The sequence below is a fragment of the Bos indicus genome, chromosome 15 (genome assembly GCF_029378745.1).
Source record: "Bos indicus isolate NIAB-ARS_2022 breed Sahiwal x Tharparkar chromosome 15, NIAB-ARS_B.indTharparkar_mat_pri_1.0, whole genome shotgun sequence".
NCBI lineage: Eukaryota > Metazoa > Chordata > Mammalia > Artiodactyla > Bovidae > Bos > Bos indicus.
The window spans coordinates 23,217,929-23,244,363 of record NC_091774.1 but is presented as its reverse complement, the minus strand read 5'-3'; the positions used below and the strand labels follow the sequence as shown (position 1 = coordinate 23,244,363).

The following is a 26,435-nucleotide window of genomic DNA, read 5'->3' as shown; positions in this document are numbered from 1 at the left end:
TCATGCAAAGATGGGCTCGATAAAGGACAGAAATGGTATGGACCTAACAGAAGCAGAAGATATTAAGAAGAGATGGCAAGAATACACAGAAGAACTGTACAAAAAAGATCTTCATGACCCAGATAATCACGATGGTGTGATCACTCACCTAGAGCCAGACATCCTGGAATGTGAAGTCAAGTGGGCCTTAGAAAGCATCACTATGAACAAAGCTAGTGGAGGCAATGGAATTCCAGTTGAGCTATTTCAAATCCTGAAAGATGATGCTGTGAAAGTGCTGCACTCAATATGCCACCAAATTTGGAAAACTCAACAGTGGCCAGAGGACTGGAAAACGTCAGTTATCATTCTGATCCCAAAGAAAGGCAATGCCAAAGAATGCTTAAACTACTGAACAATTGCACTTATCTCACACAATGGTACCCCACTCCAGTACTTTTGCCTAGAAAACCCCATGGACGGAGGGGCCTGGTAGGCTGCAGTCCATGGGGTCACTAGGGTCGGACACGACTGAGCGACTTCACTTTCACTTTTTACTTTCTTGCATTGGAGAAGGAAATGGCAACCCACTCCAGTGTTGCCTGGAGAATCCCAGGGACAGGGAAGCCTGGTGGGCTGCCATCTATGGGGTCGCACAGAGTCAGACATGACTGAAGTGTCTTAGCAGCAGCAGCAGCAGCACACGCTAGTAAAGTAATGCTCAAAATTCTCCAAGCCAGGTTTCAGCAATATGTGAACCGTGAACTTCCTGATGTTCAAGCTGGTTTTAGAAAAGGCAGAAGAACCAGAGATCAAACTGCCAACATCCGCTGGATCATGGAAAAAGCAAGAGAGTTCCAGAAAAACATCTATTTCTGCTTTACTGGCTATGCCAAAGCCTTTGACTGTGTGGATCATAATAAACTGTGGAAAATTCTGAAAGAGATGGGAATACCAGACCACCTGATCTGCCTCTTGAGAAATTTGTATGCAGGTCAGGAAGCAACAGTTGGAACTGGACATGGAACAACAGACTGGTTCCAAATAGGAAAAGGAGTAAGTACATCAAGGCTGTATATTGTCACCCTGTTTATTTAACCTATATGCAGAGTACATCATGAGAAACACTGGACTGGAAGAAACACAAGCTGGAATCAAGATTTCTGGGAGAAATATCAATAACCTCAGATATGCAGATGACACCACCCTTATGGCAGAAAGTGAAGAGGAACTAAAAAGCCTCTTGATGAAAGTGAAAGAGGAGAGTGAAAAAGTTGGCTTAAAGCTCAACATTCAGAAAATGAAGATCATGGCATCTGGTCCCATCACTTCATGGGAAATAGATGGGGAAACAGTGGAAACAGTGTCAGACTTTATTTTTCTGGGCTCCAAAATCACTGCAGATGGTGACTGCAGCCATGAAATTAAAAGACGCTTACTCCTTGGAAGGAAAGTTATGACCAACCTAGATAGCATATTCAAAAGCAGAGACGTTACTTTGCTAACAAAGGTTCGTCTAGTCAAGGCTATGGTTTTCCTGTGGTCATGTATAGATGTGAGAGTTGGACTGTGAAGAAGGCTGAGCACTGAAGAATTGATGCTTTTGAACTGTGGTGTTGGAGAAGACTCTTGAGAGTCCCTTGGACTGCAAGGACATCCAACCAGTCCATTCTGAAGGAGATCAGCCCTGAGATTTCTTTGGAAGGAATGATGCTGAAGCTGAAATTCCAGTACTTTGGCCACCTCATGTGAAGAGTTGACTCATTGGAAAAGACTCTGATGCTGGGAGGGATTGGGGGCAGGAGGAGAAGGGGACGACAGAGGATGAGATGGCTGGATGGCATCACTGACTCGATGGACGTGAGTCTCAGTGAACTCCGGGAGTTGGTGATGGACAGGGAGGCCTGGCGTGCTGCGATTCATGGGGTTGCAAAGAGTCAGACATGACTGAGCGACTGATCTGATCTGATCTGATCTGAATCTATGATAAAGAATGCAAGAATAGACAATGGTGAAGAGACAGCTTCATCAATAATGATGTTAGGAAAACTGGAGAACTACATGCAAAAAAAAAAAAACTAAACTGGACTACTTTCTCACACCACATACAAAAATAAACTCAAAATAAATTAAAGACTTAATGTAAGACCTGATACCATAAAACTTCTAGAAAAAAAGAAAAAACATAGGCAGCACACTCTTTGACATCTTAGCAATATTTTTTATGTTTGCTCAGGCAAGGGAAACATACACCAAAAAACGTTACTACATCGAACTGAAAAACTTTTGTGCAGTGAAAACTATTGACAACATGAAAACGTCATCCACTGAACAGATGATACTCATGGCTCAGACAGTAAAAAACCTGCCTGCAATGCAGGAGGCCCAGGTTTGACCCCTGTGTTGGGAAGCTCCCTTATAGAAGGGAATGGCAACCCACTCCAGTATTCTTGCCTGGAGAATCCCATGGACAGAGCAGTCCGGTGGGTGGGCTACAGTCCATGGGGTTGCAAAGAGTCAGACACGATTGAGTGACTAACACACACACACACACACACACATATGATAAGGGGTTACTATCCAAATTATGCACAGAACTCATTCAACTTAACATAAAAAAAAAATCTCCATTTAAATATGGGCAGAGGACCCAAATAGACCTTTTTCCAGAGAAGACACACAGATGGCCAATAGGCACATGAAAAGAAGCTCAACAGCAACGTCTCTAATCATCAGAGAAATGCAGACCAAAACTCAATGACACATCACCTCACATCTATCTAAATGGCTATTATCAAAAAGACAACAAATAACAAGCATTGGGGAGGATGTGGAGAAAAGGAACCCTCATTCACTGTTGCCAGGGATGTAAATTGGTGAAGCCACTATGGAAAACAGTATGGAGATTCCTCAAAAAATTAAAAGTAGAATTACCATGTGATCCAGCAACTCCACTTCTGGGTATTTATCTGAAGAAACCAAAAACACTAATTAGAAAAGGTATATACACCCTGTGTTGAGCTTCCCAGATGGTGCTAGTGGTAAAGAACCTGCCTTCCAATGGAGGAGATGTAAAAGACAGGGGTTTGATCCCTGGGTTGGGAAGATCCCCTGGAGAAGGAACTGGATAGAGGAACTCCAGTATTCTTGAGTGGAGAATCCCATGGATAGAGGAACCTGGAGGGCTACAGTCTGTGGGATCACAAAAAGTCAGACACGACTGAAGAGACTAAGCACACAGGCATGTTGATAGCATTGTTATTTACAGTAGACAAGATATGAAAGCAACCTAAGTGTTCACCAATACATGAAGGGATAAAGAAAATGTTGCATATCTTAACAATGGAATAGAACTCAACCATAAAAAGAATGAAATCTTGCCAATTGGCAAAAGGCACAAACTTCTCGATATAAGATAAAAAAGTACTAGGGATGTAATAGGTACAACATGATAAATTTAATTAACACTGCTATACATTATATGTGAAAGTTGTTAAGAGAGTAAATTCTAAGAGTTCTAATTACAAGGAAAATTTTTTTATTTAACATTGTATCTATATGAAATGATAGATTTTCACTAAACCTATCTTGTTAATCTTGATGTATGCAAGTCAAATCATTATATTTATGTACACCTTAAACTTATATATTGCTGTATAGTAATTATATCTCAATAAATCAGGGGGAAAAAATCAACAAACAACCATTAATTGCATTATACATTAACAATAAACAGTCTAAAAAGGAAATTAATAAAACAATTCCATTTATAATAACATTAAAGGTATAAAATACTTAGGAATAAACTTGACTGAGGAAGTGAAATAACTGTACCCTGAAAACTATGAAACATCCCTAAAAGAAATTAAAGACCCCAAATAAATTAGAAAGATATCCCACATTCCTGAATTAGAAGATTTAATATTGTATAAACATCAGTATGACCCAAAGTGACTTACACATTCAATGCAATCCCTATCAAAATCCCAATGGCATATTTAACAGAAATAAAAAATCCTTCCTAATATTCATATAGAATCTTGAGGACCCTTAATAGCAAAACAAATCTGAAAAAGGAGAATTCCATTGAATAGCTCATACTTCCTAATTTCAAACTTCTTACAAATCTATAGCAATTGAAATAGTAGAGCAAAACCATAAAGACAGATAGATCAATTGAATAAATAGAGAGTCCAGAAATAAAACTTTCTGTATATCGTCTACTGATATTTGAAAAGGGTTCCAAGATCATTCAATAATCATTCAATACTTTTCAAGAAATAGTATGGGGAAAAAGTATCTATCCACATGTAAAAGAATAAAGTTAGATTCTTATACCATATTCAAAAGTTAACTCAAAATAGATTCTAAAAACTTAAATGTAAGAGCTAAAACTATAAAACTCTTAGAAGGAAACACAGGTGAAGCTTCATGACGTTAGAATTGGCAATGATTTCTTGAATATAACACCAAAAGCATAAGCATAAAAAGTTAGATAAATCGCACTACATCAAAAAATAAAACTCCTGTGCATCAAAGAATACAATCAGCAGAATTAAAGGCAACTACAGAATGGGGGAAAATATTTTCAAATCATACATTTGATAAAGGGTTAGTATCCAGAATATACAAAGAACTCCTACAACCCAACCCAACCAAACCCTCCAAACACACAGTTAAAAATGGGGAAGGACTTGAAGAGATATTTCTTCAAAGATGATTTACAAATGACCAATAGACACATGAAAAGAGGCTCAGTGGTACTAATAAATAGGAAAACGAAAATCAAAATGACAATGAGATACTCCTCACACTCATTAAAATGGCTACTATTGAAAATAATAACAAATGTTGGTGAGGATGTGGTGAATGTAGAATGGTGTGCGCCATTGGTGAACATATTAAATGATGTAGCCCCGGAAGAAAACAGTATGGCAGTTCCTAAAAAATTAAAAATAGAGCTACCATATGATTCAGCAATTCTATTTCTAGCTATAGTCAAAAGAATTGAAACAAGGTCTCAAAGAGATACTTGTATACTCATATTTAACACAGCATTATTTGCAGCAACGAAAAGGTGGGAGCAACCCAAGTATCCATCAAGAGATGAATGGATAAACAAAATGCAGTACATACACACAATAGAATATTATTCAGCCTTTAAAAAGAAGGAAATTCTGACACATGTTACAACATGTATGAAATTCAAGAACATTGTGCTAAGTGAAAAAAGACAATCACAAAAAGAAAAATACTGAATGAGTTGACATATAAAATCTTTAAAATAATTAAACTCATAAAGACAGAAAGTAAAATAGTGGTTTCCAGAGGTTGGGGAAGGGGAAAATAGGGAGTTGTTTAATTCAAGAGTTCTGGAAGTTGTTTGCACAACAACAAGAATGTACTTTCTATTGAATTCTATACTTAAAAATGGTTCAGTTCAGTCACTCAGTCGTGTTCGACTCTTTGCGACCCCATGAATTGCAACACACCAGGCCTCCCTGTCCATTACCAACTCCCAGAGTTTACCCAAACTCATGTCCATTGAGTTGGTGATGCCATCCAACCATCTCATCCTCTGCCGTCCCCTTCTCCTCCTGCCCTCAATCTTTCCCAGCATCAGGGTCTTTTCAAATGAGTCAGCTCTTCCCATCAGGTGGCCAAAGTATTGAAGTTTCAGCTTCAACATCAGTCCTTCCAATGAGCACCGAGGACTGATCCTCTTTAGGATGGACTGGTTGGATCTCCTTGCAGTCCAAGGAACTCTCAAGAGTCTTTTCCAACACCACAGTTCAAAAGCATCCATTCTTCTGAACTCAGCTTTCTTTATAGTTAAGATGGTAAAATTTTGTGTACAGTACCATAATTAAAATAGTTAAAAGCATAAATAAAGGAACAGGAAAAATGATCCCCCAAATACGATCTGAGATCAAAGATGTAACTGGAAGCAAATGATTGATTAAATAAATAAATATTGTTCCCATTCAGTTCAGTTCTACCTGCAGTGCAGGAGACCCAGGTTCGATCCCTGGTTTGGGAAGATCCCCTGGAGAAGGAAATGGCAATCCACTCCGGTATCCTTGCCTGGAAAATGTCATGGACAGAGGAGCCTGGTGGGCTGCAGTCCATGGGGTCGCAAAGAGTCGGGCACGACTGAGTAACTAACACTTAACACACTTATCTGTTCAGTTCAGTCGCTCAGTCATGTCCAACTCCTTGCGACCCCATGAATTGCAGCATGCCAGGCCTCTCTGTTCCCATTAAATACAAACAAATATTGTCTCTAGAAAATAATGTCAAGAGTTTATAGGTTTTTTCATATAAGTTCAGAATTAAAACTTTTGCTGAAATGTCACCTAAAAAAGTTTTTAAGGCAAAAACATTAGGATGAGAGGAAAGATTTTGGACAATAACTAAAGGGATATATTGGAGTCAAGGGAAGGTTTGTAGTTTTTGGTTTGGGAACATTGCTTTTGGCTGGGGAGGAGGCAAGGCTGTTCATTTCTTTGCTGTGGAGAAATAATGAGAAGAAAGGAAGAGATTGAAAATATAGGAAAGAGGCAGAATGCAGAAGGAAAACTGAGAATATCATTGAAGAAGAACTTTCACAAGCCTTATAAATCAAGGCTCTTAATAAGGAATATTTAAGATGCTAATATGAAGAGACAGAACCCTCCATTCTCTCAAGCTAAACTCATTGTTAGCAAGGACAGTTTTTCCTAGGGAAGAAAGCTGTGGCCATGCCCAAGTGTCCTTGAGCAGTATGTCTGCTTGCAGCTTTCTAGCGTCCAAAACAGTCCATTGCTCTCAGAGAACTCCTGCCTCTGATTTAACACCTCTTCATCTGGATAATTCTGACCCTAATATGAACTGAGAGCCACCATGACCAATTTATCCCTCCAGAAATTGTCCTCTGACCCTTGACAGTGACCATGCTCTGCCCACGTAAGTGCGTATACTTATAATTTTGGTAATGTGGCATCAACCAGTTGGCCTGCCTCAGCATAATTCACATTTTTTGTCCCATTCGAGCATCACTGTGGACTTGTGGTCTTTCATAAACTTAACATGTTATAATTATCAGTCATAATTTTCTTTCTGAAGCTCACATGATTACAATTTAGTCCACCTCAGGTTCTCATGCCCCAAGCACAGAATCAACTGTTCTCCAAGAAAACTTGGACTTTCTTTGTGGAATGAAAGGAGAGACCTAAATGTACCTACTACAGAAGTTTGTTGTTTCAGATGAGTACATGAGGGCTTTCCTGGTGGCTCAGACAGTAAAGAATCTGCCTACAACGCAAGAGATGCAGGTTTGACCCTTGGGTCAGGAAGATCCTCTGGAGAAGGGAATAGCTAGCTACCCACTGTTCTTGCCTGGAGAGTCCCAGGGACGGCGGAACCTGGTGGGCTGCCATCTATGGGGTCACACAGAGTCGGACACGACTGAAGCAACTTAGCAGCAGCAGCAGCCAGTATTCTTGCCTGGAGAATTTCATGAACAGAGGAGCCTGGTGGACTACAGTCTGTGGGGTCACAAAGAGTCGGACACGACTGAGCAACTAACACACACACACACACACACACACACGAGTACATGAGGTGGTCTGTTGACAAAAAAGAAATTATCTTTGTTTTTAAAAAGTGGAGGTTCATGTTGAAATTTTCAATTTGCCTCTACTGTTACTAATTTTTAATCTTGCTCTAAATCTCATGTACCATGCTATATACTCTTCTAACAAATCATTTGTCCAAATTATAATCTTGCCTTCAAAATTTAAAATTCCCCTTTCTTTTCTTTTTTGACCTCTGGCTCCAGTACAAGAATTAACTTCAAAATGCCCAGGTCGATGTGGTACCCATCATCAATCCATTCAAGCACCCACTATCTCCAAGGAAAATGCCTTCCCAATCTCCCTCCGGAGAACCACCAAAATCTACACAGGCTTAAGATACCTGGTATCTCAGTGTGAATTCTAAACTCATCATCCATGAGGACACAGTCCCATCTGGGAGACAAAGCTGAGACCATACCCAAGTGTTCCTGAACAATATCTCGGTAGTAAGTACCAATAACAAAGTGGTTATTGTTATCACAATAACCAGAACACAGGCAAACCCCCACTTCACAGGTTTTGTATAAAAATCTCTTGAAACTCTTCATGATCGCTAGAGTCATTATTTAATTTATATCATAGGTAACTTTGGTGTTTTATTTTTAATTGAGGATAACTGCTTTACAATACTGTGTGGTTCCTGCCATATAACAACAGGAATCAGCCACAAGTATACATATGCCCCCTCCCTCTTGAACCTCCCCCCATGGCCCCTCACCCCATCCCACAGCTCTAGGCTGTCACAGAGCACCAGGCTGAGCTCCCTGTGCTATACAGCAACTTCCCTCTAGCATCTATTTTCCATATGGTAGTGTATATGTTTCTACCACTACAATCCTACTCTCTCAGTTCGTCCCACCCTCTCCTTCCCTCACCGTGTCCAGTCTGTTCTCTATGTCTGCATCTCTGTTCTGGCCTGATTCATTCTGTTCATCTGGTACTGATGAATATAGGTTCATCAGTACCTTTTTTTTTTTAGATCCAATATATATGCATTGCTGCTGCTGCTGCTGCTGCTAAGTCACTTCAGTCGTGTCCGACTCTGTGCGACCCCATAGACGGCAGCCCACCAAGGCTCCCCTGTCCCTGGGATTCTCCAGGCAAGAACGCTGGAGCGGGTTGCCATTTCCTTCTCCAATGCATGAAAGTGAAAAGTGAAAGTGAAATCTCTCAGTCGTGTCCGACTCTTCGTGACCCCATGGACTGCAGCCTACCAGGCTCCTCTGTCCATGGGATTTTCCAGGCAAGAGTACTGGAGTGGGGTGCCATCGCCTTCTCCATATATATGCATTAATATACAATATTTGTTTTTCTCTTTTTGACTTACTTCACTCTGTATAATAGATTCTAGGTTCATCCACCTCACCAGAACTGACTTAAATTCTTTCATTTTTATGACTGAGCAATATCCCATTGCATATATGTACCACAACTTCTTTATCCATTCATCTGTTGATGGACCTCTAGGTTGCTGGTAGCTTTAGTGTTATCTATAATTTCCTTTGGATAAGCTGATATTGTTTTTGCCCTGTGCCAGCCTAACTTTTCAAAATCTAATTACTAACAGAAAATGCAACAAAAAATAAAATTAAGAATTATAAGTGATTTTTCATACTCTTTCCAGAAGTCAAAAAGGAGCACTTTTTGTAAAGCCTTTAAAATTCATGCCATATTGGCTGGGCTCCTCAAGAACAAACTCAAACAACAAAAGATATTTAAGGTGAATACATTACAATCCCTTATGTTCACATTGCATTCTCAAAACATTTGACGCTGACTCCAGAAACAATCAAAATAAGTCTTAGACATTTGATATTTGCAGCATAAACCCTGAATCCTTACCTGGACTAAAGATTTCTATGAATTTAGTTTGCATTTGATGATAACTGCTCAACCACAAGAGAAAGGAAATGTAGTTACTTTCTTTAGGGTCATTTCATGAGTAGGATTCAGTTAGATCTACAAGTGTGAGAGACTATTTTGCCAAAAATTCAAATCCAGTTGATCAAGTATTAAACTACCTTTGCCTTGAGCTCACTATTTATCTTTACAGAAAATCACTGATTTGATCCCTGGAAACTTTTTATTTAGGAAAAACTACCTCCTTAGAGGCTAATAATGGGTTTTCCCATTTTGCATGTCCAAGTGGCTCTAGATAAGAATATTTTCTTGGTCTTATGTTTTGTGCATTTAAGCAAGAGAGCACCATGATTTGTTACTTCTACTAGGAACCACCAATCTCTCAGAGGGGAAGAGGTCAGACGACCCAAGCTGACTTTCAACCTACCTTTGGGCAGACTCAGTCAGCCTCCCCTTGTGGGGTTCAACTTTCCAAGCAGTTATCTAAGCCAACAATGTCCCTTTTCTCACATCTTCTCTTTCAGAAGTTGAAGAATGTGGTTTCTTCACTATGTCCTATCTGAGTCCTCCAACACCTATCTCTGCCTTTTTCAGTTCAGCTCAGCCCATCTGGTGCATGATGTGAATGTGCTATAGGACAGATAAAAACTTCCTTGGATACTCTGTGATTCTTACCAAGTGCAGAAGTTGCAGAAACCACGGCTTAGGCCAAGATCCTAAAGCGACCCAAATAAAATGGAAGAAGGCGTGACCTTCCCCAAACCACTCGTCCTAGAGATTAATTGCTTTTTAATAATTGCCCAGGCTTGTGGCCATCTCCTCCTATTTTGCTTGATCAGTTTCATTCCAAAATAGGCATCTTTTGCTAAAAACCAAATTTTAGCCAAAGATATTCAGCACTTTTGTTGAACTATCTCGAGGCTGTTTCAATCTGGTATTTTTTTTTTTTTTTTAATAATGACAGCCACAATTTATTGAGGTTTTACTCAAGTTTGCAACTCACAGTTGTAAGCACTTTACAGTATTTTTCCTATCATTTAATCTTCACAATCAGTTGCCAGGTAGGCACACTTATCCCCACTCCACCTTTGAGGACTGAGACCCAAGGATGGGAGGCACCTCCCTTAAAGTGGCAGACCTTGGATTTGAATACATGCAGCTCTGGAATCCAAGCCCTCCGCTCCCACTTCACAACACAGCACCATCTTCACCAGCACCATACTTAGCATTAACACAGAACCTTGAAACAGCCCACACATTCTTTTATGGAATCTCATCTTCACAGCTGGTATTTTTTAATCTGGTATTTTTTAATATCCTGCTTAAAAGTCACCTTTCTGAAGAATAAAGTTATTTCTGAGACCCTATCCTCTGAAATTCATTTTTAAAACCTCATTTGGCTTGCACAAAACAGTGAAAGCCAAGGTCACAGTTCTCAAACGATTCTTCTGTAAAAACAAAGATTAATTCCCATATGTTGAAGTAATAACATAACACTAGCTCTTCAGTTTTCTCTTTGAAGTCAGCCTCTCTGTCTTCAGCTGGTCCTGCAGCTCTCATGCAATGGCCTTCTCTAAAACATTCTCAGAGCCCCATTTTTCCTTCGCTTTCCTGAAACTCATTCCAAAATCTAGTAACACTGCCAGAGCGAGGGTAGGTGGGTAGGGGCAGGCTGTTGGTTCCAAATACACTTCTGGCACCTACTGCAACTTTTTAAAAGAACTGCAGATGAGCAAGACGAAAACACTGTCAGATTAGAGCATCAATCTCTTTAGCCAAGGATCCAGAAGCTTATCAAAAGAGGATGTGCACGGAGCCGCCATTTGAGCAGACGCAGCACATCTCGGCTTCATTTTCTTTGCCCTCCAGAGCTCTTAATGGGCAGTGACATTAAACACAGGTCTTATCAGATCTGACAAGCTCATTTCTTGCATGCTCTTAGCTACGGCGCTATCTTGTACAGACACCTTTGCTTGTTATTAAGCTATTGTATCTCAGTTTCACATCCAGCCTTTTGTACCCTAAGTTGTAATGGGGCAGGGACTCTGCAAACCACTTCTCTGCTTTGCCAGCAAGTGCCCTGTTAGGCTTGACCAATAAGGGGAGCTAGAGAGACTATGGAAATATTAGAGGAGGGAAACTAGTCCTTTCCATTTCCTTAGCCCTATGAGGATGCCTCACTCAGGCATCCACATGAACAGCAGAAGTCGGTTCCATTTTCCAGCTTCTTTCCACACTCCTCATTGTACCCCTCAGAGATACCAGCGCCATCCAGGCAGAGCCCCTCCTCTGAAGGTCTGAGTCCCAACAATGTGGGATCCTCCTCAGAGCTGCTGGGTTCTGATAACCCCAATCACTTCCCTGTGTTCCCCTAACCCTAGGAGGGCAGCTGCTTCCTGTAGTCACTACCTCTGTTTTCCCTGTTGCTTTTTCAGTCCGCTTATCCATTCTATTTAATCCCCCAATTGATTAAACTGATCAATTCTGAGAGTTGGACTATAAAGAAAGCTGAGCACCAAAGAACTGATGCTTTTGAACTGTGGTGTTGGAGAAGACTCTTGAGAGTCCCTTGGACTGCAAGGAGGTCCAACCAGTCCATCCTAAAGGAGATCAGTCCTGGGTGTTCATTGGAAGGAATGATGCTGAAGCTGAAATTACAATACTTTGGCCACCTGATGCGAAGAGTTAACTCATTGGAAAAGACCCTAATGATGGGAAAGATTGAGGGCAGAAGGAGAATGGGATGACAGAGGATGAGATGGTTGGATGGCATCATCAACTCGATGGACATGGGTTTGGGTGGACTCTGGGAGTTGGTGATGGACAGGGAGGCCTGATGTGCTGTGGTTCATGGGGTCACAAAGAGTCGGACACAACTGAGCGACTGAACTGATTGATCTAATCTGTCAAATCCCTATTTCCAATTCTCCCTATAGAAATAACTAGTATAGTTTCTACTTCACCATCTAGACTCTGACTGTCATGAAAGTACAGCCTTTCATTGATTTTAAAACTTAACACTTTCAAACATTATGCCATTTACCATTTCATAGACTTAACTGGGAATCAGTGAAGGAGGAAACAAGAAATTGTTTCCAATCATCCCAGGCCAGCGGTGCTAGACCTTGATCATTGGTAATGAAATAACTGATCACACACAGGTAGAAAGTGTTCAACTGCCAGAGAACTTAAAACCCCTACACAACCATGCTTTGTACCTTTCTTGGAGGGATACCTTCCTTGACCTTTTCTCTGGCACACATACTTCTATTTGTCCCCACCATCCCCTCCTTGCCAACCTCAGAACCAGGTAAATTTGTGAAGTCTGGAGTTAACAACCACCCAGCGGGTGTATGTCTTCTGATGGAAATGAAATGAAATGCAGCATTTCTTAAAAAGCCAATTATTTCCAACCTGTTTCATTAGAGTCAAACATGCTAAATGAGCATGTAACATATTGACTTTTGTGCCCTGTGGCATCTGGGGCCATAAATGTCCTGCTTGTCATAACACTCATCTCCATAGTGCCTGCAAAACAGGACCCTCCCCAGGAGAGCTCACATCGCTCATTCGTAACTCAGGATGGCAAGGAGACAGACTGCCTAATGTAACAGAGGTGATCTCCCCTGCACTTCTGCACACAGGGCTGGACCTGCTGCACCCACCCACCTCACTACAAGTGAGGAAGCCTCTCCACCTGTGTCTGAACAGATGGCAGACCATACAATGCCATTCTCCAAGAGACAGGAATAAGGCTGCCAAGGAATTGTCCCAGGCAGGGAGACAGCGAGGTGAGCCCTGACGAAGCCCACTGGAAATACTTAAGCTTGGAATCAGAACAACCTGAATTTGAATCTTGGCTCTTACACTTATTCAGTACAAGACTTTGGACAAGTTACTTAACAACTCTGAGCCTCAGTTTCCTCCCTTGGAAAAGGGAACTGATAATGCCTATTACACAGCTGTTGTAATGATTAAATGATATAATATACATAGAGCTGCTTATATGGTGCCCTGCTGCTGCTGCTGCTAAGTCGTTTCAGTCGTGTCCGACTCTGTGCGACCCCATAGACAGCCTCCTACCAGGCTCCTCTGTCCCTGGGATTCTCCAGGCAAGAACACTGGAGTGTGTTGCCATTTCCCTCTCCAATGCACGAAAGTGAAAAGTGAAAGTGAAGTCGTTCAGTCGTGTCCGACTCTTAGCGACCCCATGGACTGCAGCCCACCAGGCTCCTCCATCCATGGGAGTTTCCAGGCAAGAGTACTGGAGTGTGGTGCCATTGCCTTCTCCGGGGATTTTGGACTGCCGAGGGAGTCGTTCTTTCAGTGCTTCCTTTCATCACCTTTGCTATAGGTATAATGATAAGCACAAAGCAGAAAAATTAACTTCTTGAGTTCTTTAAAATGATCTGGAAGAGGCACATGTCTTACCCTTCTCTTCACCACCTTCCCATTGCTTCCGGCACAGCTCCTAGAAACAGGTGGGAATGCGTTTCCTAAGCTCCTCCTATAATACATTCTTCATTCCTGACAAGGTTTCTCTCTTTCCCACTGTCTACTGGAGAAATACTAATGACTCTACTTCTGATAATCAGCAAGAGCAGAGGCTCAGCTTTCTCCAGATCCAGCCAGGAAAACCCCAGGTATTCATCAGAGGTGCATGCAAAACTCTCAACTCGCCCCCTGCACCTTTACACAGGTGTGGTATCTGGGGTTCGCCAGGGAAACTGCATAATTACTTATAAAGAGTACCTTCTGATTGTTCCTTTCTCTGCCAGTGCAATCTCTCCTAATAACGTAACCCAACTGAATGCTTCCTAATTCTGTCAGAATGCATTTAATTATCACTGCTTCTTCTGTTGGTGAGCTGTCAGTGAAGTTTTTGATTTGTGATGGAAGTAGGGGAGTCATAAAGTATTTTGGTGACAGCTCCTTGATTAGGCAGCATTGCAGCAAAACAAGTTGTCACAATAAAACTGATTAATCAAGTTGTCAGAGTAAAACAAATTAATGCCACAAAAACTTTGCTAGAAATTACCTCCATATCTTAGGGTATTTGACTGATGGATTCCTTCAGTTAGCAGAAAACTTCCATCTTGTGAGCACATCCAAGTCTGCACTTGGGATCTGAGTTGGGCCAGCCTCCCTGTAGCAGAGAGGCAACTGAAAACCAAGAGACATATCTGGAGAATACAGTCATGGACTTGATTTTCAGAGATATTTTCTTCCTGCCTAACTACTTGGGAGACTATTAATACCAAAATATAATCTAAAGCTATAAAGTTTCAATGCAAAATAAGTACAAAGGCCATTGGTAAAACCAGTGGGTCTGAATTTCATTTATTAAAATATTTAATCAGTCCTCTGGCTGGAAGGACACTCTGAATTTTGTCTTCTATATCTCTCTGACTCAAAGAAAGACTTTGCCCATAATGGAGACGTAAGTCACAGGACCTGTCTACCACAGTTCATTAACACAGATGGTGCTACATGGCTATACAGAGCCCCCTCCTCTCACAACTAGAGACTGGACCAGGAGTGGGTATGACCACTGATTCTGCTATAAAATGATGACCTGGATCAATCGCATTCCATCCTTCAAGACTTTAACCAGGATATAGAATGGGCTGGTTAACCAGGGGATCTGAAGGTGAAAAATCATCCTAACGTAATGCAGCATCACTAAGTGTCACAGCAATCCAAAGTTATAAGTAAGCAAAAGCTTTTACGTAGAGAAAAGATACAGGGCAGGGCAGGAAGAAGTCAGTGGGGTAGCAAAAAGGGAAAGAGGCAGTAGCCCATAAAAGAGTTAGAGCCAACACCAATCACTTGAGCAGCCTCCATTCCAGGAGTATCTCCAGGTTCAATTCCAGTTTGTAGTCTCAGAATAAAAACCCTTCCACTTGAGAAAATGGGGTGGCTCTCTTTCTCACAAACACTACAACAAAGGAAAGGGGACCATAAGAGAGTGAGTGATGTTCAAACTATTAAGAACAGATCACTGAGTATGCCATACGAGAGTATATTGACTATGTATCACACCATAACATGTCAACTGGTGCCAGTCTATGGGAGTTCTACTACAGTGCCAGGCATTGCAAATTACCTCTGCACTGGGAGAAAAGGTTAAAACACAAAACATTGCCTCTGGGGCATTCCCACTAGAAGCTGATAACTGTACCTGACGAGGGTTGATATTTGATGCAGCAAAACCATCAGTGGGCTCCTTTCTTTGAAGGCATTGGGCACAATATTTCTTTCTCTGATAAACCATCACCTTAAGGAGACCTTGGCCACACCACCTTTGAGGGCAGAGACCCCCATCTTGGAAGGGAGAAATGATAAAGTGGAAAGAAATAAAGGTATTGTGACCAGGTCTAACCCCAAATAATATCCTAGGATTATAAAAAAAACTTTGTCCTTTCATCTTCCAAAGGAATAAAGGGCCAATACCTACACAGATACGTGCTCACACATTTATGGCACAAATTATTTTAAAATGAAACATGATGTAAGAATATATTTGAGTTCAAAAAGTTGAATTATCAAATATCAGATATCCCAATCATTCTGAGCAATGTACTCCTAAAAAATAATGAAGCAATGAGGTTTTAATGCTCTAGAGAATACATGTGCTGTGCTTACTTGCTCAGTCGTATCCAGCTCTTTGCAACACCATGGACTGTAACCCGCCAAGGCTTCTCTATCCATGGGGATTCTCCAGGTAAGAATACTGGAGTGGGTTGCCATGCCCTCCTCCAGAGGATCTTCCCAACCCAGCAATCAAACCCAGGTCTCCCACATTGCAGGATGATTCTTCACTGGCTGAGCCATCAGGAAAGCCCAGGGAATACATATGTTTCATCTATTCCACTACTGCTGTGCAAGTCAACACAAAGACCACAGAACACCGGAAGTAAATCTGGCAACTGGAAGGTACAAGGTCAACTCACAGTTAGTTTCCAAGTTAGAGCAAACGTGCTACCTCCTTTAGAGACGTGATGGGGCCATGGGGTGCAGGATCAGAGTTGAGGGAAGTTTAGAATAATTCCAGTCTGCACAGTTCTTTACAGTTCGTAATCCTGTCTCACCCACATCAGCTCATTTTGACCCTCCTCGGTACAACCCCAAGATTTAGATCCTGTTATTACTCTCATTATCTCCATTTTATAGTGAAGAAAACAGGCTTGTAGAGATCAAAAAGACTTGCTGTTCGGGAAAGGCATCCTTTGTGGCAGCCATACCCTTCCAAACTACATGTGGCAGGATACTTTTCAAAGCCCGGTCTGGTTATGTATGATCTGGCTAGGATCCCAAGCAACAGGCACAGCTGGCATCAGGACCACAGCCTGGCAACTCTGGCAGTCTCTAAGCCCACCCTGGGTGACTGCTCCTGCCTGCCTGGAAAGTCACGACCACTGAAGCCCATCCACCAAACTCTATCCCTGCCATATTCAGCTTCTGGCTAAAATGCAGCCTGGTCCCCCATTCTCGTTCCTTCCCACCCTCACCCTTCCTTCCGCTGCTGCCCTCCTGCCAAATCCAGTCCTCTGAGCCCAGTGGAACCCTCATTAAAACACCCCCTCTGCCCCCTAGCTTTAATGGCATCTGAATTTGTGTCTTTCGAGATGACTTCCGCAGCTAGGAAGCAACGGCCCACTTTTCAATGCACTGTTTTCTAAACATGACCTGTTGTTTCGGATCTTCTTGGCTTTGGTTTTTTTGTTCTGTTTTGTTTTGTTTTTCTGTATCGGAATATAGTTGCTTTACAGCAACGTGAATCAGCTATATGTGTACATACATCTCTCTTTTTTGGCTTTTCTCCCTATTTAGGTCACCACAGAGCGCTGAGTAGAGTTCCCTGTGCTAGATTCTCATTAGTATCTACTTTATACATAGTGCTTAGCCGCTCAGTCGTGTCCGACTCTTTGCAACCCCATGGACTGAAGTCCGCCAAGCTCCTCTGTCCGTGGGGATTCTCCAGGCAAGAATACTGGAGTGGGTAGCCTTTCCCTTCTCCAGGGGATCTTCCCAACCCAGGGATCGAACTCAGGTCTCCCATATGACAGGGGGGTTCTTTACCATCTGAGCCACCACCCTGTTAACATAAAACCCCAACGTTCAAGATTTGGGGAAAGGATGAGTGTGTCATGGGAGAAAACCAGAAGCCGAACTTCAGAAGGCAGACTAGCAAAGGAAGGATTTCCAAAGAGAAGTTCCACGGCTTCCTTCCAATCTAACTTGAGCCCCAAGTATACATAGCAGTGTATGTCAATTACACATAGTGGTGTGTGTCAACCCCCGTCTCCCCATTCATCCCACCCTCCCCTTCGCTCACACTGTTCCCTCTGCCTGACATGCTCTTTTTGCCACTCTGTGCCACCCTCATTCCTGACCCCTATCTTCCTCTCAAGCACTAACTCATCTTCATGTCTCTTCTCTGGGTATCCGCTTCTGACCACTTCCTTCTATCATAGCTCTGCTCTGTGCAAGGTTTTGCAGTGTTCTGCTAGTTATAAATCACTCCTTTCTTTTGCTACCATCTAGTTACTTTCTTTTCTTTATTAGTTTATCTTTTTTATTTTTTTATTAATCTAGTTTATCTTTTTATCAAAGGCTAACATGTACATGGTATAAAGAGGAAATAATTCTATAAGGCTTCACCACACTCTGCATTTCACTTCCCACTCCCAAGAGGTGATCACTTTCAACCCTCTTACCTGATTTTCTCTTCAATTTATTCCTGTGTCACTAAATAACCTGCTGGCAAGGCTACTTTTAAAAACTTTTAGATTCTGTTGACTCATCTGGAAGATGAAGATGTAACTTCCTCCTCTTGGTCCCACCAGGTATATGCACACTTCCCACTCCTGTGCCTATTCTCTATCCCTGTAGAGCCAGAAGGTAAGTTTGGTTAGGTCGACATTTAGTTTCTGCATCACTGTGATTGCCTGTATGTTCTTCACAGCGAAGCCATTTGTACACTATTATTGTTTTTCCATTCCTGCATATTTTGCTTCCCTGGGCTATTTAGTTTCCAAGACTAAATAATGGTCTTGCTGGTTTTCTATGTCCTTCTCACTGATTTACCCTCAAGTTCTCCTCCAATTATATGAATTTCTTCTCAATGCATTCAAACACATTAGGTGTTCTGTTAACTTTCTGGTTTTGGAGAAATCTCCCTGACTGCAACTTGAACTTGTTCTCCATGCCTGCTACACAGCTGTCATCTTGGACCCTCTTCTCACCACTATGCTGGGTATTTCCTTCACCTCTGCTTTGTGTTAGAGCCTGTTTCTTAAACCCCATGCCTTTGTTTTCTTTAGATTACTTCCTCATCTTGGTAAGTGCATCCTTTAGTTGCTTCGTAGGCAAGAGTGTGCACAGGAAATAAATTTTTTTGAGATCTTGAATCTCTGAAAATATCTTTGTCCTACCTTCCTATTTATTGATTCTTTGAGTATAGAATTCTTGGTTGGAAATTATTTGCCTCTCAGATTTCATAAGTATTACTCCATTGTCTTTTAGCTTCAGGTGTGGCTGTCCTTGATGTCCTAAAATTTTACAGTGCTGTGCCCTGGTGTAGCTCCATTTGCATTCAGTATGCTGATTCTGGACATCCAAGTCACTCATTTTGAGGAATTTTTACTGAGCCTTTTTTTTTCAGTGATTCTTTGTTTCCCACCTGACTTATTCCTTCCAGAGTTCCCATTACTCAAGTTCAGATCTCTTGGAGGTCTTTCGCTTTGCTTTCCTCTTTCCCACATCTGCCTTTTTCCTCTGCTCCAAGGAGATTCTTGCCTGGAGAATTCCATGGACAGGGGAGCCTGGTGGGCTAGAGTCCATGGGATCTCAAAGAGTCAGATACGACTAAGTGAATAACAATTTCAAGAAGATTTACCCAATTTATCATCATTCACTCATTCTCTTAACAAACTTCTGTAGAGTGTCTACTGTTTACAAAGTAAAATTCAAGATGCTGGACATGTTGCTGTGAAAAACAAACAAACAAAAAAACTTCGATTTTGGATCATACAGTCTTTGGACCCAACTACTGAGCTTTTGGTTTCTGCTGCCAAATTTTAAATTTCCAAGAGCTGTTTGTGATCTCTGAGTGTTCCTTCTTTACAGCATCCTATTCTGGGGTTTGGCTGCACTGTATTCTCTTATCATCTTTTATCTCTTTGAGCATTTTGATAGATTTCTTTGAAGTTTTTTTTTGCTTCTTACATATTTGCCATTTCCTCAAAGTTTCCTTTGTTTGTTTGTTTTGGTTTGTGTCTTTCATGTTAGGTGCTTTCCTCAAATACTTGTATCTGTTTATATTTAAAAGTGGCAAGTTTCAGCATCACTAATCATCAAAGAAATGCAAATCAAAACTACAATGAGATAACACCTCACACCTGTCAGAATGGCTATCATCAAAAAGATAAGAAACAAGTGTGGGCGAGGAGGTAGCGAAAAGGCAACCTTTGTGCGCTGTTGGTGGGAGTGTAAGTTGGTGCAGCCACCGTGGAAAATAGTATGGAGGTTCCTCAAAAAATTGAAACGAGAACTGCCATCGTGTAGTGAAGTGAAAGTCACTCAGTCGTGTACGACTCTTTGTGACCCCATGGACTGTAGCTCACCAGGCTCCTCTGTCCATGGAATTCTCCAGGCAAGAATACAGGAGTGGGTAGCCATTCCCTTCTCCAGGGGATCTTCCCAACCCAGGGATCGAACCCAGGTCTCCTGCATTGCAGGTGGATTCTTTACCATCTGAGCCACCAGGGAAGCCTAAGAATACTGGAGTTGGTAGACTAGCCCTTCTCCAAAACCCAGGAATCAAATTGAAGTCTCCTGCATTGCAGGTAGATTCTTTACCAGCTGAGCTACCAGGAAAGCCCCAGAACTACCATATGATTCAACAATTCTGTTTCTTGGTATTTATCTGAAGACCAAAAAAAAAAAAACATTAATTAGAAAATATATATGCACCGCTATGTTCATTGCAGCATTATTTACAATAGCCAAGACATGGGAACAACCTAAGTATCCAATCACTGATGAATGGATAAAGAAAATGTGGTGTGCTTACACGTGTATAAATATATGAATATTATTCAGCCATAAAAAGGAAGAAGTCTTGCCGTTTGCACAATATAGATGAAACTTCGGGGCATTATTCTAAGTTAAATAAGTCAGACAGAGAAACAAATACTGTTCAAGCTCATTTATTGTGGAATCTTAAAAGCAATAATAATCAGCTCATGTATACACAGATCAGTGGTTGCCAGAGGCAGGAGGTGGGGTGTAGCTGCTGCTGCTATGTGCTCAGTTGTGTTCGACTCTGTGACTCCACGGACTGTAGGCCACCAGGCTCCTCTGTCCATGGGATTTCCCAGGCAAGAAGACTAGAGAAAATTGCCATTTCCTTCTCCAGGGGATCTTTCTGACCCAGGGATCAAACCCAGTCTTTTGCATCTTCTGCATTGGCAGGCAGATTCTTTACTCCTGAACCCCCTGGGAAGCCTGGGTGGGGTGTAGGGGGTGGGAAAAAAGAAGAGGCTCAAAAGTTACAGACTTTCAGCTATAAAGTAAGTAAGTCACAGGGGGGTGTAGTGTATAGCATGGTGACTGCAGTTAATACATGGTGAATGAAGTTAACAAATGTCTTGCATATCTGAAACTTGCTAAGAGAGTAGATCTTCCAAGTTCTCATCATAAGAAAAAAAAGTTGTAACTATGTATGGTGACTGATGGTAACAAGACTTACTGTGGTGGTCATTTTGCAATATATACAAGTATTGAATCATTATGTTGTACATCTGAAGCTAATATAATGTTATATCTTAATTATACGTCAATTTAAAAAAAAAGACGGCCTGCTAAAACTGATTGGAAGCTCTTTGTGTATGGCTTGGGCCCACTGACATTGTAGATCTGGCTCTACTATTCTTGCAGAAACTCTGAAATTAATTCCTGTAGGTCTTTCCTTTTGGACTGGTCAGATTTCCCAGAAAAATCTTAGGACCATTCAATTATATTAACTTTTACCTAATCCCCTATTTCAGTACAGTAATCTCAACTTTAACTGCCCTCGGTCCTTGGTACAGAGACTCCCTGTTTTACCTTACATACAATGAAGATGGACATCCTTCTGGTTGCACAGGTAATATAGTAATGGCGATGATAATGATAGTACTAGTTATCTATTGCTGCATAACAACTTACCCCCAAAATTAGCAACTTAAAACAACAAGCATTATCTCCGAGCTTCTGTGAGTCAAGACACATGCCTCCACCCTCAGATCTCTCACGAGGTTCTAACAAGAAGTCAGCTGATGCCAGTCCTATCTGAAGTTTCAATTAGGGGAAGATCCTGGCAGTGCCCTGGATTTTATCTTCACTTGAAGGTATTTCTTAATTTTAGCACTGTTTGCCATCTGGAGAGGCTGAGAAATTCATCAATGCCTGGCTCTGTTTTGTTTATCAGTATTTCCCTCAATATATCTCTGTCCTCTTGCATTTCACTATAAGCAACAAGGAAGCAGCAGGCAGCACCTTCAGCCCCGTACTTTGAAATCTCCTTACCTAGATGACTCAGTTCACTGGGCCCATTTTTTACTTTTTACTTTCCACATCGCTGTAGGCAATAATATCAAGTGTCTGCCACGACATCTCAAAGACCTCCCTTCCCCAAACTTCCATAAAATGTTTCTTATTTCCCTTTGAGACCTCACTGGCAGCATCATCAAAGTTCAGATTTCTACATCTGTTCAACTTAACTTAGGTTTTCGCAGATATACACATCAGAAAATCTTCCCAGGCCTCATCCACTGGCCAATTAGAAATCTACTCCATATTTTTAGGTATTTGTTACAGCATCAGCTCTCAGGTGGGACCAAAACCTCTATTAGATAGCTATTGCTGTATAACAAAGTATCCCAAACTTAGCAGCTTAAAGCATTTATTATCTTATCATTCCTATGGGTCTAAAATCCAGACACAGCTTGGCTGGGTGCCTGTACCTCAGGGTCTCCCTCAAGGCTGCCGGCAAGGAGCCAGCTGAGCAGAGAATCCACTTCCAGGCTTTTGCACATCCTGCTAGCAGCATGCAAGTCCTCACGGACTTTGACACTGAAGACCTCAGTTCTTTGCTTGCTGTCAGTTTGGAGCTTCCCTCAGTTCTCTGCCATATGGGCCTTTCCATAGGGCAGCTCACAACATGGCAATTGGTTTTCCCTGGAGAAAATGAGTAAGAGAGTGAGAGAGGGAAGCCCATGGCTGATCAGTCTTTTTCATAACCTAAGCTAAGAAGTGACACCATCACTGTTCCAAAATTTTGTTGGTTAGTTATGAGACGCTATCTCCAGTCCACACTCAAGGGAACAGGATTACATAAGAACATAGATACCAAGTGATAGAAATCTTTGGAGGTCATCTTGGAGACTGTCTACCACAATACTATAACTGAATATAATATAATTATCACCAATAAAAGCAAGACATGAGCCAAGGCATTGAGAAGTCACACAATAACAGAAACACAGAACAGAGAGAGGAAAGGTCTTCTCTTTAGAGTGAGCAAAAGTCGCTCAGTCGTGTCTGACTTTTTGTGACCCCATGGACTATACAGTCCATGGAATTCTTCAGGCCAGAATACTGGAGTGGGTAGCCTTTCCCTTCTCCAGAGGATCTTCCCAACCCAGGGATCAAACAAGGGTCTCCTGCATTGCAGGCAGATTCTTTACCAGCTGAGCTACCAGGGAAGTCCCTTCCCTTTAGGGTGGTTTTTGCCAATTTCACATTGTGGTTTTGCAGTATTCACTGACACACTGGCTGCTTTGTTGGTTGGTAATGCAAACTTCCCAAGATCTCTAAAATCTAATTATGGTTGTTATGCAACAATTTTCACAATATTAAACTTATGTGAGTCAAGTATTATATAACTAGGGGTACTATTAAGATCTGGAGAAGAGAAATATACACTGAGAAGTGTAATCATCATACTCATGAAATTCACAGCATAGAAGGAACCTCAGCTTCCTGGGGTGACACTGATAATTCCTGCCATAACTTGTCCAGCTTTCCTGCTTGCCTCCCTCTACTTCACACCGACATCAGTTCATAGGATTCGTCACTGATTGGCATCTAAGCTATTTACCCATTCACTGGTCAACCACAAAGCACTAATTGAGCTCCTGCTGTATGCTAGGCCTGCACTAGGCACTTAAGAGAATTAGTCATGGCCCCCATCCTTCAGAAGCACACAGTCTGAAGGGGTAGGTGAACATATACAAACCTTTGGGCTGGGTGGATGGGTCCAAAACAATATTCCAGGTGGTGGTCATAGCAAGGGTACAGCAGAACCAAAACTTGTTTCTTGGTTTAAAGTTATGTCCAGTATAAGGACGTGGAGGAGAAAATTCATGGCTCACATGTCTGTTTGTCTTCAAAAATCCCATAGAGATGTTTCTCTGCCTAGGAGCATCAGAAGACCATAAGTAGAAAGTTCAGGGAAAACTTTCTCACTCAGACTTGTCTAAAAAAAAAGCAGGTTGCCATGGAAACCACTCTATTTATTTATTCTATTTATTCTCTTTTATCTGTTCCAATCATGGCCTCTCACTTTCTCCACTAAGCCTCGCTCCTTCTCTTTCATTCTTAGAACCTTGACTGTGCCACTCCTTTTGCCTACAGCACTCCTTCAACCCAATCTTCCTTCATCTTCCTAGCTCCCGCTTCCCTCTCAGCTCAGCTTGAATACTACTTTCTTTGGAAATGCCTTCTGTAAGCACCACCACCCACAGAGCAGAGCGCTCCCCATTAGCCTCAGAGTTGTCCCTGCTCTAACATTCTTCATCACTATTCAGTGTCTGCCTCTCCATATTGCTGGACTGTAAGCTCCTTAAGGGCCACCAAGGCTGTTATTTGTCATCTTCCCAGAACCTAGCAGAGGACATGGCATATGAGAATGTGCAGTTGAATGGATGAATGGAAAGTGAACAGAGCATTCTCTCTCCCTGCAAGAGGCTAAATAGCCAGTGGATGGGAGTGGCATAGAGAAGATTCTGGACAAGGCAACAGGGTTGGGGCTTTCAGGTGGACGACATGAACTTTTTACTCCCTTCCAACTCTACAGTTTTAGGATATATCAAAGGATAAAGCAATAACAACCTCATTCTTCCTCTATCTGCTCCTTCAAGTACATAATAAAGTCTAATAATTGCAAATCAACCCCCAAACAAGACCAAGTACAAAGGAAATGATCTTTTATTAAAGATAGATTTGAAGGGTCAAATGTAACTATTGGTTTCTTTCTTCACTGCTGCTCTTCAAAGGTAAATAAAGCATCTGATGGAGTAGGAGAACCTCTTAGAGTCCAAGTTCTGAGCTGAATTCTGACTCACCCTTTAGTGCCTGAGCCTCCCTACTGGCCGCACTTACAGGATGGTTGTTCATACATGATTTGGCTGCTGGCCAACCTTGACAACTCAGTGAACACTATGAAACTTCCCCCTAAATGCACATAGACACACATATTTAGAAAGTTGCTCTCTATTCATCTCCCTTGAGATCATACAGACCTTGGGTTGAGACGCCCGGCCTAGCATGAAGCAGTTACCAAGGTTTTATGTTCTTGAGAACATAGGTCACCAAAAGCACTGCTTCCCTTTCCTTCTCAAATCCTCGGGGTGACAGCAACCAATGCAGATCTGACAGCCACAAGCTTCACCAGCCACTGGCAGACACTGAACAATCTGGAAAGTCCAGATTACAAACTCCTTGAGCTCTGGGTCTAGGTGTTCAGTGTGGGATCTCAAGTGAAAACACACCAAGAGGGAACGACCCATGGTGAGTTCAAAGAAAGACAGACGTGGATGAGGAAAGACAGGATACAGAGACAGCCTGAAGAAGATACCAATGATACCCAGAGAAAGAAGTGCATCCTGGGAACCAGGGGCCAGGATGGGAGCTTGGTTGCCTCGGGCATGGCCTCCCCACAGTGGCCCCCCAGCGTGTGCACAGCGGCCATGAGAAGAGGCGAGGCTGGACACTGAAAAACTGTTTAACTTGTTAGCACGTTAATCAGTAAGAACCAGCGTAACATTTGTGCTTTGCATCCACAGAAGACAAACTGAAGAAAACTATTTCTCCAGCCTTAAATATTTTCTCCCTGGAGCCAACCTCCTTCAAAATCCACAGCGATATGGTGAGTGGGGAGATGAAGCACTTGGCTATGCTATACTTAGCTCTGACTCAAAGACCAGCTCTTCAAGCTCTTCGCTTGCTCCTTCTCTCCAGCTGGTTTCAAGAGCAGCAAAAGGCTCCAATTAAATAGCCAAGAATTTGCAGTCTCCTGTTGAGGCTTCTGATGTTTCTTATCCTGGAGCCTAGAAGAGTGGTTGGGAAGAGGAGGACAGCAGCTCTAGGGTCAGAGGTCAAGTTCAATCCCCCTCCACCCCTCCCTCCCAGAACAGATAACCCTCAGACCACCCTACCCTGGCCAATACCAGGGTGATCCTGCCCTGACTTCACCTCGGGGCTTCTGAAGGCTTCTCTGACCCCCGCAGGCCAGGGAGGTGGGAAATGCAGCAACAGTGGTTAAGAGTATCAGTCAGACCCAGTTTTGAACCCCAGTCCGCCTCTTACCACCCCCTTATCTCCAGTTACTTAGCTTCTCTAAGTTCCAGCTTTGTTATCTGTAAAATGATCTGAATAATACCTGCCACCTAGGGTTGATGTATTACATGTGACAATGCAGGGAATGCATTTAGCATAATACGTGTTGCATGGTAGCAATTCAGCAAACATCAACCACTATGATTAAACCTTCCTCTCTCTCCAGCTCCAGCAAAACACTGAATTAAGCCTGCATACTGAGAAGGGGATGACAGAGGATGAGATGATTGGATGGCATCATCGACTCAATGGACATGAGTTTGAGCAAACTCCAGGAGATGGTGAAGGATGGGGAAGCTGGGTGTGCTGCAGTCT

At 42.1% G+C, this 26,435-nt stretch overlaps 1 long non-coding RNA gene across 5 annotated transcripts in view; it reads right to left on the bottom strand.

The window, feature by feature from the left end:
• Positions 1-20,652: 20,652 nt before the first annotated feature.
• LOC109569972 (uncharacterized) overlaps positions 20,653-26,435 on the bottom strand; it is a 197,881-nt gene continuing 192,098 nt past the window's right edge. For 4 of the 5 annotated variants that reach the window (XR_011570820.1, XR_011570822.1, XR_011570823.1 and 1 more), the window contains 3 exons: positions 23,740-25,831; positions 22,466-22,679; positions 20,653-20,966 (listed from right to left, as the gene is read on the bottom strand). This is a non-coding gene — a long non-coding RNA (uncharacterized lncRNA). The remainder of the gene's footprint in view (positions 20,967-22,465; positions 22,680-23,739; positions 25,832-26,435) is intronic. The other variant, XR_011570821.1, reaches the window with a different exon arrangement.